The following is a 22767-nucleotide window of genomic DNA, read 5'->3' as shown; positions in this document are numbered from 1 at the left end:
ATTATTTGACAACCCACTGTACCTCCTGGGCCACAGCGCCCACTAGTGCACTATTGCTTGGTGAAAGTTCATTGACACAAACTAGAGACAGATGTTTGAATTGTCTTAACTGTGAGTGCAACTGGTGGTATTAAAAAGGACTGTGTAGGCAGTGTAAATTAATGCAGCCATGGAGCTAGCTAACATGCTAACAGTGGATCTGGCTAGCGGAACATCCCATGGAATTTATATTGGACATATCCGCACCCCAATATTCATGTCTGATCCAAATGATTAGTTCCAATGCAGGAAGTAGTGTTACCAATATGCAGCTATGCTTAACATTTTTGAAACCGCAGTCTTTGCCTAACATTAAACATACTGCACGAACAAAAATGCTGTAATTGTACATAATCTGTGGAACAAGTTTAACATGCTCTTCTCTGGGGATGTGATTGATCCGGCATGTAAATTTGTGCTTTAATGATGTGAGTCACACAAACTAGCAATGGCTAGAACGCATAAGTGCCAACTTCAGGTGGCCGTGAAATAAATAAATTCACTGAGAGGGCGTTCCATAATGTCCAGACATTAATATGGACTTTGCCTCTTCTGGCATTTATCTTAACCCTCCTGTTACCTTCAAATGGACTAACATCGTTTGTCCTTCGGGTCAATTTGACCCCAGCAATTTAAACCTCCAGAAAATGATTATAATTCAAATTGTTACCCAAGTTTATTTGTCAGGTACTTTGTTTGTTTGTTGACTACCTAAATATCCTTTAAAATAAAACAACCCCCCCCCCCCCCCCCCTTATACATCCAGAATACCTGTTACTCGACTATGGAGAAATATGCAGATCACCATAAAATCTCACTGATTGACCTAAAATTGGAAACAGATATCTTTTTGGTGTTTTAATTGCTTTATAAGTACATATTTTTGTTATCTATAACATTTGGAATGAAAAATAATTTCTGTTATCAAGAACAGTAACATGTATTATGTTCGGGGTCAATTTGACCCCAGGAAAAACAAACAATTTCCGTATTGTCTGAAGGGACAGCGCCCACGAAATGCAACCAGACATTCATCCACAGTCACGTGAGGGCCTGGATAGTAAATAAACACTCTAAATTATTTCACCGTAAATTAACAGTAACTTACTGGCAGCAGGGACGCCAGTAAGTTACTGTTTTTTTACGGTACACTACCGTAATTTACTTTTACTGTATCATACCGTATACTGGATTACGGTACGTGATAGTAGGATAATTAGGTTTTACCGTGATTTTACGGTATATGCCAGAATGTTACCGTTTATTTACAAAGGGTAATACAACCCGCTACTTTTGCATTTAATTCCCAAAAATTGAAAGAACAACAATAGACATTCAATACATAATAGTTGCAGTTTATTACATGTTCTCAAATAATAAAGGGACATTTGTATTACATCACAAAACTCACAATGTACTGCATGTTTAGAAGAAAACTGTTATGGTCGGTTTATCCTGGACCCAAACGCAGACACCGGGACAGCAGAGTAGGTGAAAAAAGAGTTTTATTTTGCTTGTCTGTGGAGCCGGTGGAGCATGCAGGTGAAGCATGCAGGTGGAGCAGCGAGGCGGTGTGTGCGGCGGCGTCTGGGCGGCGACGTGGCACGGGACTCGCTGAGGCAGAGGGAAAACACAAGTTAGTTAAAAACGTCAAAAAGGCCAACTTGCCCAAAGAGAAGACTTAAACTCAAAGGGGCCGAGGTGTAGCTACCACTGAGTTGAAGGAACAATCTGACGATGAGACTGCAGGAAGCCGGGGTATTTAAGCTGAAGGTGATGATGGTGTAATTGTTGTCAGGTGAGGAGATGAGCCCAGGTGCCGGATGATTGCAGCCGCACTCAAGCCACACACACACACACACACACACAGAGACAGACAGACAGACAACAGAGGGGAGACAAGCTGAGGTCACAGCAGAGCCATGACAAAAACTAATAAACCAATAAAATCGTTAATGACCAGCTTAACTGAACTCATTAGCATCAACAGTATAACATTGAATTAAAATAGTATCAAGAACAGTGTAATAGAACTGCTTCACAGTCTAGCTTGATAACAAGTCTTATACACATTTATAGTTAATTTGAACAGCATGAACTCACATGAATGAAACAATAAGGAGAGAGAACACCTTAAAGAGGACTTGACTGCAGCGTCTGGCTGGTTTCCTCAATCTCTGATGACGAGTGACTGTAAACAAACAAAATAAAAACTTTAGAAACACAATGTTCTGAACTTCTGGAAAGTTCTATGACATCCAGGATAAACAAAAGAAGCTTTGGGTGTGCAGCTGTGGGTTTGCCTGTGCCTCACACATGTTAACATATCAATGTAAGTCTTTGTAAAAAGCTAATAGGCCTACAAGAATACCATACAGTTTAAATGAACAGACTATGTGATGAGCTGATTACGTTAGGTGAAGTAATAAAGCTAAGACGATGGACCACAATGGACTAACGTTCAACACTAAAATGAGTTTGATCTGGTCTTAATGTTGCTCCTGGAATAACACACACACGGGTAACGTTACTGTTAGCGTTACCTCAACTGTTCATCGTCTTGAACACGTCGGTGATCTCTGTTCTCCTCTCCCTTTTGATAATCGTCCTGTTTGCGGTCCTACAGTTCAATAAGAGCACAAGTAAACACAAGTTAGGTTACTAACGTTACATCTTAACACTGTAATTGGTGATTCACTTTATTTATGTTAACTTAACTTGCTATGCTGTTAGCTAGCTAACCTTTCTAAGGCTAATTGAGCTTGAGCTAGCTAACGTCACAGAGCTAACGTTAGCTCCACCAACATTAGCAACCTAATGTAATGAAACAGACCAAGTGAAACATTATCTGAGATGTCAACAATTCAATAATCATGAAGACAAAACAATACTAGAGACTTTGAATTTGAATTTCGGATGATAACTTACCTTGGCTCCTCGGTCTCCACATGGCTGTCGCTCAGAAGGATGAACTGAAGCTGTTGTGTCCAAAGTCACGTTCAGGAGCAGTCGGTCACGTCTTGTCACTCAAAAATGACTTTTAGGCAATGAGCAGTTTGAATAATAAAAATATTCTATCGTCATTACAGACACATTAACCTACAATAGACAGTACGATGTAGATGGATCGTGATTCACTCAACTTGTATAGAGAAGCGTGTATCCACCTCTTCACAAAAATACTGTATCATGCTGTTAAATTACGGTAGTCTGCTATTATTGTTAATTGACGGCATTAACTGTTAATTTACAGCATTGACTGTTAATTTACATGTGAGGATGAACATTTAACTGTATGTTAGTTATTATGAAATACTGTAAGATACCGTTGAAAATCCACCGTAAATTTACAGTAATTCGTTACAGTGAAGGGTAATCGCTGAACCCACTTGTCTCATACATCCCGTATTGCTGCGAGTTTGTCACTCTCGTCGGCCCTGCCTTGTTTCTCTGTCATCAAAGCGTATGACACGGGAGAAAACATGGAATGCGTTTGGAGACATGGTTGCTGGAAATATTGCCCTTCCAGTGTCAGCAACCCAAAGGCTTGCTGTTGCTTCGCCTTTTGACTTGTACACTCCTGCGAAAATGAGCAACCCAATGTAGGCTTGCAGGTGGGTCACATTCAAGTCTTTCCAACTGTCCCCATACACGCGCCTCCCCTCTAAATTTGTCATCTCAAGTATATCCTTTTCGATTGATGGTGTTATGAAGAGCTCAAATGCTGATTGTATGTCTTGGACATGGCTGACAGCGTATCTGGTGGGGCCTGGAACCATTGTGATGACATTAGCAGCACTAAGTCTACCCTGTTGTTCAAGTGGGGAGACGGACTGTAATAACTTTCCATTTTTGGAAGGTAGTGTGTTTGCTGGTAGTGACAACGGGAGGGTCTCATTCTCATCAGAGGAGGATGCCTCATAATCAGGGTCCTCCTCAACATCATGCTCCGTCTCAGACACATTCTCCTCCATGTCCCTTTCATGGTCAAAGAGATGAGACAACACCTCATTGACAGAAAACCTTTGCATAGAAGTCATTTTCAGTTGAGAGAGAGCAGAAAGAGAGAGCACACAGAGCACCAAGATAAATGGTTTAGAAGGCTGCTGTGCAAGTGTTTGCTCCGCCCCCATGTCGTGTGAACTATCAGTGGTTCTCACACTACTACAGTTATGGTTATGTTAGGTGTGACAAAGACCCTCTCCATTGCAGGCATTTGTGGACTGTTCAAGACAATGAGAGACTCACACACTGAGTTGAATGTTTATTGTACAGTTCTGATATGGTCTCAGGAGTGTTTATTGAAGGTCGGGCCTGTCGACACAAACATGTTATTAGTTTGGTTATCTGTAACTTAAATGATTGAATATATTAATGGTGCTGTCAAATAACATGCATGTTCAAGCACTTACCTCTGCTGTGTCTCCTCTCCAGGGTGTTCGTCTTAAAAGAGTCCACAGGGTACAAGACCACCATTTTATAGTTCCGGGAAGGTACCATGTGGGAATTACTAGAGGGGTGGTAGGAAAATTGAATCCTCTGTTTGGGCCAGATATGATCTCTCTGGCGAAGTTTTACCATAATAGAGATCATATAGAAAATTGACCTTTAGAACGTTAGGCATCTATTTTAATGTGTTGTTGTAGATTAGGGGATTGTGGGGTAGAGTGAGGGGCAGAGTCGCCTATCTTGCAGTAATGTGGAGGTCCTCGTTAGTTTCAGACTATATAAGGCTGCCATAATTACATCGAGTCTGTCGCTGCCAGGACCACATGCTGCCCGTGGTCCCTGAAGAGTTATGCCATGTATTTGTTTTGTTTTTTTGTCGGTGAAATAAACACCTGGTTGGGTTACACGTACTCTCTGTGTCCGTCCTCCTGCTTCCGAAGTCCGGCCACTGCGTGCCAGCCTAACATTAGGTTAGGGCCCTAAAGCTTTTTGAAGATTATAAAATTGCATGTTATAGTGACCTCAATATCATCCAAAACAACCTAAACAAATGTGTGTAAAATGTTGATATTTCTTATGTTTTATACAGCTAAAACAAAACACCGATGCGTACAGCATGTGTACAGGACATTGAAAACATATGTTAATTTTATGTTTGTGATTTTGGGAAGGTTTCTGTTGACCTGCCTCCACTAATTAAAGTGAGGCCAGCAGGCAGTTGTGAGTGACACGCCTCCTTCATTTTTTCTGCAATTTTGACCTGCATGAAGACACTGTAAGCCGCTAAATGTTTCTTCCTCTCTACTTCTTTATCCAAACACCCCTCTGTCCCTTCACAGTGCTCTTATCCACTCAATATGAATCTCTACCTCTATTAATTTCTCTGTCTCCTCTCCGTGTCTTCATCCTACCACGTTGTGATCATATTTGGCCACAACCTCTCCCCTTTGTCCTCCTCTTGACCTTTTATGTCACTCTCCCCCCCACCACTCTCCTTCTCCTTTTCCTGACCTGCTGCAAAGAGAGCCGGAGAGCAGAGAGGAGACGAATAAGAACAGCGGATCACTTTCCAAAGTTTCCCTCTCTCCAAAGAGCCGGATGATAAGAGAAGCATTACAGCGAAGGATGATGGGTAATTACGCTGGTCTGGAGATACGCTTCGCTAATCTGGCCTCTCCCTCCCTCTTCATTGCTCATTCTTTGTGTCTAAGTTTCTTCGACTTATCATTATCTGCAGCGTTATCTCTTCATTCCTCATCTCTCTCTCTCTCTCTCTCGCTCTCTCTCTCTCTCTCTAGAACGTGATATGTGCAGTGGTTGAAAAAGACTGGCTGTGTTGTTTAATTCATTTTTGCTGGAATCCAGGCACTGTCGATTTTTACTTGGTTGTGTGTGTGTGGCGATTACATTAAACAGCTCATGAGTGTGTGTGGGGAGGACAGGATACATAAACAAAACATGATCATAATAATTGAAAAGAAGACAGAGAGAAAAAGCAGTTATTTGTGCTGCTTTGGTGTCCATTTCCATTCTATTTTTTTTTTTTACCCCATTGTGAAATATTGTTCAATTATGGTTCAATCGTGGTATAATAATTATATACAATTGGAATGATAAGTTATAAAGAAGTAGTAATGTAGTAATTGCACATCCAGATATAATGATAATCTGCAGGTTATTGACTGAATGGAGTGAAGAAAAGAAAAGCAGGTCCCGGTCTTTCTCTCCTCCGTACCATACACCAGCCTTTTACAAAATCCTGCACATCTCATATTTTCAGGGGTCAGCGCTCTAAGTCTCTGTTTCCCCAGTGTCAGTACCTCCTCCATCCATCATCCCATCCCAGTTATTTTGCTGTTTCACCACTCTGCTGATGGATGAGGAGAATTGGTCCCACTGGGAGAGCTCTTAACTCCGCTCCTCTCTGTCTGTCTGTCCGTCCGTCTGTCGGTCCGTCCGTCCGTCCGTTTCTCTCGCCTATATCATAATGACAGGGGACGGCTGGGCAGGGAAATGACACGATGCTGTGTGAACGAATGCTCACTCAGTTTCTAAGTGAGATTTGACACATGAGATTGCAGAGCTTCGGGCTCTGGTGTGTGTTTGTGGGTGTGTGTGTCAGAGAGACAGAAAGGGGGAGGTTTCTAATGTATTTGTATCTTCGTGAGGACTTATGTGACTTTAGGACCTACATACACTTCACCCAGTCTTAACACTATACATTTTTGGAAAGTTAGCATGCACTGGCTGGACCTTTTTGGAGAACTTATAATTTCGTCATTCATTTGTCACGGTGGCTATGCAAAGTGACGTTTTTTTTTTTCTTTCTGGCCAACACAGTCACCAGAAAAAAGCATTGGCATTGTAAACCACGGGTCACATTGAATAATGACCTTTCTGAATGAAAACTGCGTTTCGTATCAGCCTCGTATCAGGAGTGCAGAAACCCACAGTGACACATGGTTAAGATTGATGAAACCATCAATTAGGTTTAGGCATCAAAACTGCTCAGTTACGTACGGTTAAGGTTTGAAAATGCATCATGGTTTGTATTAAAATAATAATTAATCAACGTAGCAATGTAACACAATAACGTAAGGAAACAGCATAACGTAACAGCATAACGTAACAGCATAACGTAACATCATAACGTAACATCATAACAGAACATCATATCGTAACATCATAACGTAACATCATAACGTAACATCATAACGGAACATCATACTGGAACAGCATATCGGAACATCATAACGGAACAGCATAACGGAACATCATAACGTAACATCATAACGTAACAGCATAACGGAACATCATAACGTAACAGCATAGCGTGACAGCATAACGTGACAGCATAACGTAACATCATAACGTGACAGCATAACGTGACATCATAACGGAACATCATAACGGAACATCAAAACGGAACAGCATAACGGAACAGCATAACGGAACAGCATAACGGAACATCATAACGTAACAGCATAACGTAACAGCATAACGTAACAGCATAACGTAACATCATAACAGAACATCATATCGTAACATCATAACGCAACATCATAATGCAACAGCATAACGGAACATCATAACGGAACAGCATAACGGAACAGCATAACGGAACATCATAACGGAACAGCATAACGGAACAGCATAACGGACCAGCATAACGGGACAGCATAACGTGACATCATAACGTGACATCATAACGTGACAGCATAACGTGACATCATAACGGAACATCATAACGAAATATCATAACGGGACATCATAACGTGACATCATAACGGAACAGCATAACGGAACATCATAACGGAACATCATAACGGAACAGCATAACGGACCATCATAACGTGACAGCATAACGTGACATCATAACGTGACATCATAACGGAACAGCATAACGGGTCATCATAACGGAACATCATAACGGAACAGCATAACGGACCATCATAACGTGACAGCATAACGTAACATCATAACAGAACATCATAACGTGACAGCATAACGTGACATCATAACGGGACAGCATAACGGAACAGCATAACGTGACATCATAACATGACATCATAACGTGACAGCATAACGTAACATCATAACAGAACATCATAACGTGACAGCATAATGTAACATCATAACTGAACATAATAACGTGACAGCATAACGTGACATCATAACGTGACATCATAACGTGACAGCATAACATGACATCATAACGGAACATCATAACGGAACATCATAACGTAAGATCATAACGTAAGATCATAACGTAACATCATATCGTAACAGCATAACGGAACAGCATCACGGAACAGCATAACGGAACAGCATAACGGAACAGCATAACGGAACAGCATAACGGAACATTATAACGGAACATCATAACGGAACATCATAACGGGACATCATAACGTGACATCATAACGTGACAGCATAACGTGACAGCATAACGTGACATCATAACGTGACATCATAACGTGACATCATAATGTAACATCATAACAGAACAGCATAACGTGACATCATAACGGAACATCATAACGGAACATCATAACGTAACAGCATAGCGTGACAGCATAACGTGACAGCATAACGTAACATCATAACGTGACAGCATAACGTGACATCATAACGGAACATCATAACGGAACATCAAAACGGAACAGCATAACGGAACAGCATAACGGAACAGCATAACGGAACATCATAACGTAACAGCATAACGTAACATCATAACGTAACATCATAACAGAACATCATATCGTAACATCATAACGTAACATCATAACGTAACATCATAACGGAACATCATACTGGAACAGCATATCGGAACATCATAACGGAACAGCATAACGGAACATCATAACGTAACATCATAACGTAACAGCATAACGGAACATCATAACGTAACAGCATAGCGTGACAGCATAACGTGACAGCATAACGTAACATCATAACGTGACAGCATAACGTGACATCATAACGGAACATCATAACGGAACATCAAAACGGAACAGCATAACGGAACAGCATAACGGAACAGCATAACGGAACATCATAACGTAACAGCATAACGTAACAGCATAACGTAACATCATAACAGAACATCATATCGTAACATCATAACGCAACATCATAATGCAACAGCATAACGGAACATCATAACGGAACAGCATAACGGAACAGCATAACGGAACATCATAACGGAACAGCATAACGGAACAGCATAACGGACCAGCATAACGGGACAGCATAACGTGACATCATAACATGACATCATAACGTGACAGCATAACGTGACATCATAACGGAACATCATAACGAAATATCATAACGGGACATCATAACGTGACATCATAACGGAACAGCATAACGGAACATCATAACGGAACATCATAACGGAACAGCATAACGGACCATCATAACGTGACAGCATAACGTGACATCATAACGTGACATCATAACGGAACAGCATAACGGGTCATCATAACGGAACATCATAACGGAACAGCATAACGGACCATCATAATGTGACAGCATAACGTAACATCATAACAGAACATCATAACGTGACAGCATAACGTGACATCATAACGGGACAGCATAACGGAACAGCATAACGTGACATCATAACATGACATCATAACGTGACAGCATAACGTAACATCATAACAGAACATCATAACGTGACAGCATAATGTAACATCATAACTGAACATAATAACGTGACAGCATAACGTGACATCATAACGTGACATCATAACGTGACAGCATAACATGACATCATAACGGAACATCATAACGGAACATCATAACGTAAGATCATAACGTAAGATCATAACGTAACATCATATCGTAACAGCATAACGGAACAGCATCACGGAACAGCATAACGAAATATCATAACGGGACATCATAACGTGACATCATAACGGAACAGCATAACGGAACATCATAACGGAACATCATAACGGAACAGCATAACGGACCATCATAACGTGACAGCATAACGTGACATCATAACGTGACATCATAACGGAACAGCATAACGGGTCATCATAACGGAACATCATAACGGAACAGCATAACGGACCATCATAACGTGACAGCATAACGTAACATCATAACAGAACATCATAACGTGACAGCATAACGTGACATCATAACGGGACAGCATAACGGAACAGCATAACGTGACATCATAACATGACATCATAACGTGACAGCATAACGTAACATCATAACAGAACATCATAACGTGACAGCATAATGTAACATCATAACTGAACATAATAACGTGACAGCATAACGTGACATCATAACGTGACATCATAACGTGACAGCATAACATGACATCATAACGGAACATCATAACGGAACATCATAACGTAAGATCATAACGTAAGATCATAACGTAACATCATATCGTAACAGCATAACGGAACAGCATCACGGAACAGCATAACGGAACAGCATAACGGAACAGCATAACGGAACAGCATAACGGAACATTATAACGGAACATCATAACGGAACATCATAACGGGACATCATAACGTGACATCATAACGTGACAGCATAACGTGACAGCATAACGTGACATCATAACGTGACATCATAACGTGACATCATAATGTAACATCATAACAGAACAGCATAACGTGACATCATAACGGAACAGCATAACGGAACATCATAACGTAACAGCATAGCGTGACAGCATAACGTGACAGCATAACGTAACATCATAACGTGACAGCATAACGTGACATCATAACGGAACATCATAACGGAACATCAAAACGGAACAGCATAACGGAACAGCATAACGGAACAGCATAACGGAACATCATAACGTAACAGCATAACGTAACATCATAACGTAACATCATAACAGAACATCATATCGTAACATCATAACGTAACATCATAACGTAACATCATAACGGAACATCATACTGGAACAGCATATCGGAACATCATAACGGAACAGCATAACGGAACATCATAACGTAACATCATAACGTAACAGCATAACGGAACATCATAACGTAACAGCATAGCGTGACAGCATAACGTGACAGCATAACGTAACATCATAACGTGACAGCATAACGTGACATCATAACGGAACATCATAACGGAACATCAAAACGGAACAGCATAACGGAACAGCATAACGGAACAGCATAACGGAACATCATAACGTAACAGCATAACGTAACAGCATAACGTAACATCATAACAGAACATCATATCGTAACATCATAACGCAACATCATAATGCAACAGCATAACGGAACATCATAACGGAACAGCATAACGGAACAGCATAACGGAACATCATAACGGAACAGCATAACGGAACAGCATAACGGACCAGCATAACGGGACAGCATAACGTGACATCATAACATGACATCATAACGTGACAGCATAACGTGACATCATAACGGAACATCATAACGAAATATCATAACGGGACATCATAACGTGACATCATAACGGAACAGCATAACGGAACATCATAACGGAACATCATAACGGAACAGCATAACGGACCATCATAACGTGACAGCATAACGTGACATCATAACGTGACATCATAACGGAACAGCATAACGGGTCATCATAACGGAACATCATAACGGAACAGCATAACGGACCATCATAACGTGACAGCATAACGTAACATCATAACAGAACATCATAACGTGACAGCATAACGTGACATCATAACGGGACAGCATAACGGAACAGCATAACGTGACATCATAACATGACATCATAACGTGACAGCATAACGTAACATCATAACAGAACATCATAACGTGACAGCATAATGTAACATCATAACTGAACATAATAACGTGACATCATAACGTGACATCATAACGTGACAGCATAACATGACATCATAACGGAACATCATAACGGAACATCATAACGTAAGATCATAACGTAAGATCATAACGTAACATCATATCGTAACAGCATAACGGAACAGCATCACGGAACAGCATAACGGAACAGCATAACGGAACAGCATAACGGAACAGCATAACGGAACATTATAACGGAACATCATAACGGAACATCATAACGGGACATCATAACGTGACATCATAACGTGACAGCATAACGTGACAGCATAACGTGACATCATAACGTGACATCATAACGTGACATCATAATGTAACATCATAACAGAACAGCATAACGTGACATCATAACGGAACATCATAACGGAACATCATAACGTAACAGCATAGCGTGACAGCATAACGTGACAGCATAACGTAACATCATAACGTGACAGCATAACGTGACATCATAACGGAACATCATAACGGAACATCAAAACGGAACAGCAAAACGGAACAGCATAACGGAACAGCATAACGGAACATCATAACGTAACAGCATAACGTAACAGCATAACGTAACATCATAACAGAACATCATATCGTAACATCATATCGTAACATCATAACGCAACATCATAACGCAACAGCATTACGGAACATCATAACGGAACAGCATAACGGAACATCATAACGGGACAGCATAACGGAACAGCATAACGTGACATCATAACGTGACATCATAACGTGACAGCATAACGTAACATCATAACAGAACATCATAACGTGACAGCATAACGTAACATCATAACTGAACATCATAATGTGACAGCATAACGTGACATCATAACGGGACAGCATAACGGAACAGCATAACGGAACAGCATAACGTGACATCATAACGTGACATCATAACGGAACAGCATAACGGATCATCATAACGGAACATCATAACGGAACAGCATAACGGAACAGCATAACGGACCATCATAACGTGACAGCATAACGTAACATCATAACAGAACATCATAACGTGACAGCATAACGTGACATCATAACGGGACAGCATAACGGAACAGCATAACGTGACATCATAACATGACATCATAACGTGACAGCATAACGTAACATCATAACAGAACATCATAACGTGACAGCATAATGTAACATCATAACTGAACATAATAACGTGACAGCATAACGTGACATCATAACGGGACAGCATAACGGAACAGCATAACGTGACATCATAACGTGACATCATAACATGACAGCATAACGTGACATCATAACGGAACATCATAACGGAACATCATAACGGAACATCATAACGTGACATCATAACGTGACAGCATAACGTGACAGCATAACGTGACAGCATAACGTGACATCATAACGTGACATCATAACGTGACATCATAACGGAACATCATAACGGAACATCAAAACGGAACAGCATAACGGAACAGCATAACGGAACAGCATAACGGAACATCATAACGTAACAGCATAACGTAACAGCATAACGTAACATCATAACAGAACATCATATCGTAACATCATAACGCAACATCATAATGCAACAGCATAACGGAACATCATAACGGAACAGCATAACGGAACAGCATAACGGAACATCATAACGGAACAGCATAACGGAACAGCATAACGGACCAGCATAACGGGACAGCATAACGTGACATCATAACGTGACATCATAACGTGACAGCATAACGTGACATCATAACGTAACATCATAACAGAACATCATAACGCAACAGCATAACGGAACATCATAATGGAACATCATCACGGAACATCATAACGTTACAGCATAACGTGACAGCATAACGTGACATCATAACGTGACATCATAACGGAACAGCATAACGGAACATCATAACAGAACATCATGACGTGACATCATAACGTGACATCATAATGGAACATCATAACGGAACATCATAACGAAATATCATAACGGGACATCATAACGTGACATCATAACGGAACAGCATAACGGAACATCATAACGGAACATCATAACGGAACAGCATAACGGACCATCATAACGTGACAGCATAACGTGACATCATAACGTGACATCATAACGGAACAGCATAACGGGTCATCATAACGGAACATCATAACGGAACAGCATAACGGACTATCATAACGTGACAGCATAACGTAACATCATAACAGAACATCATAACGTGACAGCATAACGTGACATCATAACGGGACAGCATAACGGAACAGCATAACGTGACATCATAACATGACATCATAACGTGACAGCATAACGTAACATCATAACAGAACATCATAACGTGACAGCATAATGTAACATCATAACTGAACATAATAACGTGACAGCATAACGTGACATCATAACGGGACAGCATAACGGAACAGCATAACGTGACATCATAACGTGACATCATAACGTGACAGCATAACATGACATCATAACGGAACATCATAACGGAACATCATAACGTAAGATCATAACGTAAGATCATAACGTAACATCATATCGTAACAGCATAACGGAACAGCATCACGGAACAGCATAACGGAACAGCATAACGGAACAGCATAACGGAACAGCATAACGGAACATTATAACGGAACATCATAACGGAACATCATAACGGGACATCATAACGTGACATCATAACGTGACAGCATAACGTGACAGCATAACGTGACATCATAACGTGACATCATAACGTGACATCATAATGTAACATCATAACAGAACAGCATAACGTGACATCATAACGGAACATCATAACGGAACATCATAACGTAACAGCATAGCGTGACAGCATAACGTGACAGCATAACGTAACATCATAACGTGACAGCATAACGTGACATCATAACGGAACATCATAACGGAACATCAAAACGGAACATCAAAACGGAACAGCATAACGTAACAGCATAACGTAACATCATAATGGAACATCATCACGGAACATCATAACGTTACAGCATAACGTGACAGCATAACGTGACAGCATAACGTGACATCATAACGTGACATCATAACGTGACATCATAACGGAACAGCATAACGGAACATCATAACGGAACATCATAACGGAACAGCATAACGGACCATCATAACGTGACAGCATAACGTGACATCATAACGTGACATCATAACGGAACAGCATAACGGGTCATCATAACGGAACATCATAACGGAACAGCATAACGGACCATCATAACGTGACAGCATAACGTAACATCATAACAGAACATCATAACGTGACAGCATAACGTGACATCATAACGGGACAGCATAACGGAACAGCATAACGTGACATCATAACATGACATCATAACGTGACAGCATAACGTAACATCATAACAGAACATCATAACGTGACAGCATAATGTAACATCATAACTGAACATAATAACGTGACAGCATAACGTGACATCATAACGGGACAGCATAACGGAACAGCATAACGTGACATCATAACGTGACATCATAACGTGACAGCATAACATGACATCATAACGGAACATCATAACGGAACATCATAACGTAAGATCATAACGTAAGATCATAACGTAACATCATATCGTAACAGCATAACGGAACAGCATCACGGAACAGCATAACGGAACAGCATAACGGAACAGCATAACGGAACAGCATAACGGAACATTATAACGGAACATCATAACGGAACATCATAACGGGACATCATAACGTGACATCATAACGTGACAGCATAACGTGACAGCATAACGTGACATCATAACGTGACATCATAACGTGACATCATAATGTAACATCATAACAGAACAGCATAACGTGACATCATAACGGAACATCATAACGGAACATCATAACGTAACAGCATAGCGTGACAGCATAACGTGACAGCATAACGTAACATCATAACGTGACAGCATAATGTGACATCATAACGGAACATCATAACGGAACATCAAAACGGAACAGCATAACGGAACAGCATAACGGAACAGCATAACGGAACATCATAACGTAACAGCATAACGTAACATCATAACAGACCATCATATCGTAACATCATATCGTAACATCATAACGCAACATCATAACGCAACAGCATAACGGAACATCATAACGGAACAGCATAACGGAAGATCATAATGGAACAGCATAACGGAACAGCATAACGGACCAGCATAACGGGACAGCATAACGTGACATCATAACGTGACATCATAACGTGACAGCATAACGTGACATCATAACGTGACATCATAACGTGACATCATAACGTGACATCATAACGTGACAGCATAACGGAACATCATAACGGAACATCATAACGGAACATCATAACGTGACATCATAACGTGACAGCATAACGTGACATCATAACGTGACATCATAACGTGACATCATAACGTAACATCATAACAGAACATCATAACGTGACAGCATAACGTGACAGCATAACGGAACATCATAACGGAGCATCATAACGGAACAGCATAACGGAACAGCATAACGGAACAGCATAACGGAACAGCATAACGGGACATCATAACGTGACATCATAACGGAACAGCATAACGGAACATCATAACGGAACATCGTATCGGAACATCGTAACGGGACATCGTAACGGGACATCGTAACGTGACATCGTAACGGGACATCGTAACGGAACAGCGTAACGGAACAGCGTAACGGAACAGCGTAACGGGACATCGTAACGGGACATCATAACGTGACATCATAACGTAACATCATAACAGAACATCATAACAGAACATCATAACGTGACAGCATAACGTGACATCATAACGTGACATCATAACGTGACATCATAACGGAACATCATAACGGGACATCATAACGTGACATCATAACGTGACAGCATAACGGAACAGCATAACGGAACAGCATAACGAACCAGCATAACGGAACAGCATAACGTGACATCATAACGTGACATCATAACGTGACAGCATAACGGAACATCATAACGGAACATCATAACGGGACATCATAACGTGACATCATAACGGAGCATCATAACGTGACAGCATAACGGAACATCATAACGGAACATCATAACGGGACATCATAACGTGACATCATAACGGAGCATCATAACGTGACAGCATAACGTGACATCATAACGGAACATCATAACGTGACATCATAACGGAACATCATAACGGGACATCATAACGTGACATCATAACGTGACAGCATAACGGAACAGCATAACGGAACAGCATAACGGACCAGCATAACGGAACAGCATAACGTGACAACATAACGTGACATCATAACATGACAGCATAACGGAACATCATAACGGAACATCATAACGGGACATCATAACGTGACATCATAACGTGACAGCATAACGTGACATCATAACGTGACATCATAACGTGACATCATAACGTAACATCATAACAGAACATCATAACGTGACAGCATAACGTGACATTATAACGGAACATCATAACGGAGCATCATAACGGAACAGCATAACGGAACAGCATAACGGAACAGCATAACGGAACATCATAACGGAACATCATAACGTGACATCATAACGGAACAGCATAACGGAACATCATAACGGAACATCATATCGGAACATCATAACGGGACATCATAACGGGACATCATAACGTGACATCATAACGGACCAACATAACGGAACATCATAACGGAACATCATAACGGAACAGCATTACGGAACATCATAAAGGAACATCATAACGGGACATCATAACGGGACAGCATAACGTGACAGCATAACGTGACATCATAACGTGACATCATAACGTGACAGCATAACGGAACATCATAACGGAACATCATAACGTCACATCATAACGTGACAGCATAACGTGACATCATAACAGAACATCATAACAGAACATCATAACGTGACATCATAACGTGACAGCATAACGTGACATCATAACGGAACAGCATAACGGACCAGCATAACGGAACAACATAACGGAACAGCATAACGGAACATCATAACGGAACAGCATAACGGACCAGCATAACGGACCAGCATAACGTAACATCATAACGTGACATCATAACGTGACAGCATAACGTGACATCATAACGGGACAGCATAACGGACCAGCATAACGTAACATCATAACGTGACATCATAACGTGACAGCATAACGTGACATCATAACGTGACATCATGACGTGACATCATAACGTAACATCATAACAGAACATCATAACGTGACAGCATAACGTGACATTATAACGGAACATCATAACGGAGCATCATAACGGAACAGCATAACGGAACAGCATAACGGAACAGCATAACGGAACATCATAATGGAACATCATAACGTGACATCATAACGGAACAGCATAACGGAACATCATAACGGAACATCATATCGGAACATCATAACGGGACATCAAACGGGACATCATAACGTGACATCATAACGGAACAGCATAACGGAACATCATGACGGAACATCATAACGGAACAGCATTACGGAACATCATAAAGGAACATCATAACGGAACATCATAACGTGACATCATAACGGAACATCATAACGGAGCATCATAACGGAACATCATAACGTGACATCATAATGTGACAGCATAACGTGACATCATAACGGAACATCATAACGGAACATCATAACGGGACATCATAACGTGACATCATAACGGAACATCATAACGGAGCATCATAACGGAACATCATAACGTGACATCATAACGTGACAGCATAACGGAACATCATAACAGAAAATCATAACTGGACATCATAACGTGACAGCATAACGGAACATCATAACGGAACAGCATAAAGGAACATCATAACGGAACATCATAACGGGACATCATAACGTGACAGCATAACGTGACATCATAACGTGACAGCATAACGTGACATCATAACGGAACATCATAACGTGACATCATAACGGAGCATCATAACGGAACATCAAAACGGAACAGCATAACGGAACAGCATAACGGAACAGCATAACGGAACATCATAACGTAACAGCATAACGTAACAGCATAACGTAACATCATAACAGAACATCATATCGTAACATCATATCGTAACATCATAACGCAACATCATAACGCAACAGCATAACGGAACATCATAACGGAACAGCATAACGGAACATCATAATGGAACAGCATAACGGCACAGCATAACGGACCAGCATAACGGGACAGCATAACGTGACATCATAACGTGACATCATAACGTGACAGCATAACGTGACATCATAACGTAACATCATAACAGAACATCATAACGCAACAGCATAACGGAACATCATAACGGAACATCATCACGGAACATCATAACGTGACAGCATAACGTGACAGCATAACGTGACATCATAACGTGACATCATAACGTGACAGCATAACGGAACAGCATAACGGAACAGCATAACGGACCAGCATAACGTGACATCATAACGTGACATCATAACGTGACAGCATAACGGAACATCATAACGGAACATCATAACGGGACATCATAATGTGACATCATAACGTGACAGCATAACGTGACATCATAACGTGACATCATAACGTGACATCATAATGGAACATCATAACGGAACATCATAACGGGACATCATAACGTGACATCATAACGGAACATCATAACGGAGCATCATAACGGAACATCATAACGTGACATCATAACGTGACAGCATAACGGAACATCATAACAGAACATCATAACTGGACATCATAACGTGACAGCATAACGGAACATCATAACGGAACAGCATAAAGGAACATCATCACGGAACATCATAACGGGACATCATAACGTGACAGCATAACGTGACATCATAACGTGACATCATAACGTGACAGCATAACGTGACATCATAACGGAACATCATAACGTGAAATCATAACGGAACATCATAACGGAACATCAAAACGGAACAGCATAACGGAACAGCATAACGGAACAGCATAACGGAACATCATAACGTAACAGCATAACGTAACAGCATAACGTAACATCATAACAGAACATCATATCGTAACATCATATCGTAACATCATAACGCAACATCATAACGCAACAGCATAACGGAACATCATAACGGAACAGCATAATGGAACATCATAATGGAACAGCATAACGGAACAGCATAACGGACCAGCATAACGGGACAGCATAACGTGACATCATAACGTGACATCATAACGTGACAGCATAACGTAACATCATAACAGAACATCATAACGTGACAGCATAACGTGACAGCATAACGGAACATCATAACGGAGCATCATAACGGAACAGCATAACGGAACAACATAACGGAACAGCATAACGGAACAGCATAACGGGACATCATAACGTGACATCATAACGGAACAGCGTAACGGAACATCGTAACGGAACATCGTATCGGAACATCGTAACGGGACATCGTAACGGGACATCATAACGTGACATCATAACGTGACATCATAACGTGACATCATAACGGAACATCATAACGGGACATCATAACGTGACATCATAACGTGACAGCATAACGGAACAGCATAACGGAACAGCATAACGGACCAGCATAACGGAACAGCATAACGTGACAACATAACGTGACATCATAACATGACAGCATAACGGAACATCATAACGGGACATCATAACGTGACATCATAACGTGACAGCATAACGTGACATCATAACGTAACATCATAACAGAACATCATAACGTGACAGCATAACGTGACATAATAACGGAACATCATAACGGAACAGCATAACGGAACATCATAACGGAACATCATAACGGGACATCATAACGTGACAGCATAACGTGACATCATAACGTGACATCATAATGTGACAGCATAACGTGACATCATAACGGAACATCATAACGGAACATCATAACGGGACATCATAACGGGACATCATAACGTGACATCATAACGTGACAGCATAACGGAACATCATAACAGAACATCATAACGGGACATCATAACGTGACAGCATAACGGAACATCATAGCGGAACAGCATGAAGGAACATCATAACGGAACATCATAACGGGACATCATAACGTGACAGCATAACGTGACATCATAACGTGACATCATAACGTGACAGCATAACGTGATATCATAACGGAACATCATAACGTGACATCATAACAGAACATCATAACGGAACATCAAAACGGAACAGCATAACGGAACAGCATAACGGGACATCATAACGTAACATCATAACAGAACATCATAACGTGACAGCATAACGTGACATTATAACGGAACATCATAACGGAACAGCATAACGGAACATCATAACGGAACATCATAACGGGACATCATAACGTGACAGCATAACGTGACATCATAACGTGACAGCATAACGTGACATCATAACGTGACATCATAATGTGACAGCATAACGTGACATCATAACGGAACATCATAACGGAACATCATAACGGGACATCATAACGGGACATCATAACGTGACATCATAACGGAACAGCATAACGGAACATCATAACGGAACATCATAACGTCACATCATAACGTGACAGCATAACGTGACATCATAACAGAACATCATAACAGAACATCATAACGTGACATCATAACGTGACAGCATAACGTGACATCATAACGGAACAGCATAACGGACCAGCATAACGGAACAACATAACGGAACAGCATAACGGAACATCATAACGGAACAGCATAACGGACCAGCATAACGGACCAGCATAACGTAACATCATAACGTGACATCATAACGTGACAGCATAACGTGACATCATAACGGGACAGCATAACGGAACAGCATAACGGAACAGCATAACGGAACATCATAACGGAACATCATATCGTAACATCATAACGCAACATCATAACGCAACAGCATAACGGAACATCATAACGGAACAGCATAACGGAACATCATAATGGAACAGCATAACGGAACAGCATAACGGACCAGCATAACGGGACAGCATAACGTGACATCATAACGTGACATCATAACGTGACAGCATAACGTAACATCATAACAGAACATCATAACGTGACAGCATAACGTGACAGCATAACGGAACATCATAACGGAGCATCATAACGGAACAGCATAACGGAACAACATAACGGAACAGCATAACGGAACAGCATAACGGGACATCATAACGTGACATCATAACGGAACAGCGTAACGGAACATCGTAACGGAACATCGTATCGGAACATCGTAACGGGACATCGTAACGGGACATCATAACGTGACATCATAACGTGACATCATAACGTGACATCATAACGGAACATCATAACGGGACATCATAACGTGACATCATAACGTGACAGCATAACGGAACAGCATAACGGAACAGCATAACGGACCAGCATAACGGAACAGCATAACGTGACAACATAACGTGACATCATAACATGACAGCATAACGGAACATCATAACGGGACATCATAACGTGACATCATAACGTGACAGCATAACGTGACATCATAACGTAACATCATAACAGAACATCATAACGTGACAGCATAACGTGACATAATAACGGAACATCATAACGGAACAGCATAACGGAACATCATAACGGAACATCATAACGGGACATCATAACGTGACAGCATAACGTGACATCATAACGTGACATCATAATGTGACAGCATAACGTGACATCATAACGGAACATCATAACGGAACATCATAACGGGACATCATAACGGGACATCATAACGTGACATCATAACGTGACAGCATAACGGAACATCATAACAGAACATCATAACGGGACATCATAACGTGACAGCATAACGGAACATCATAACGGAACAGCATGAAGGAACATCATAACGGA

At 40.8% G+C, this 22767-nt stretch overlaps 1 long non-coding RNA gene across 1 annotated transcript; it reads right to left on the bottom strand.

Annotated features, from left to right (window-relative positions):
* Positions 1-1378: 1378 nt before the first annotated feature.
* Positions 1379-1892, bottom strand: LOC142931514 (uncharacterized). Its single transcript, XR_012947356.1, has 2 exons — positions 1751-1892; positions 1379-1653 (listed from the first exon to the last, which is right to left on the bottom strand). It is a non-coding gene; the product is annotated as an uncharacterized LOC142931514 (long non-coding RNA).
* Positions 1893-22767: the final 20875 nt, after the last annotated feature.

This window comes from Anarhichas minor, unplaced genomic scaffold, assembly GCF_050575085.1.
Source record: "Anarhichas minor isolate MPS153535 unplaced genomic scaffold, ASM5057508v1 ptg000052l, whole genome shotgun sequence".
NCBI classification, from domain to species: Eukaryota; Metazoa; Chordata; class Actinopteri; order Perciformes; family Anarhichadidae; genus Anarhichas; species Anarhichas minor.
The sequence above is the reverse complement of the archived record's forward strand: the minus strand, read 5'-3'. Positions and strand labels throughout refer to the sequence as shown.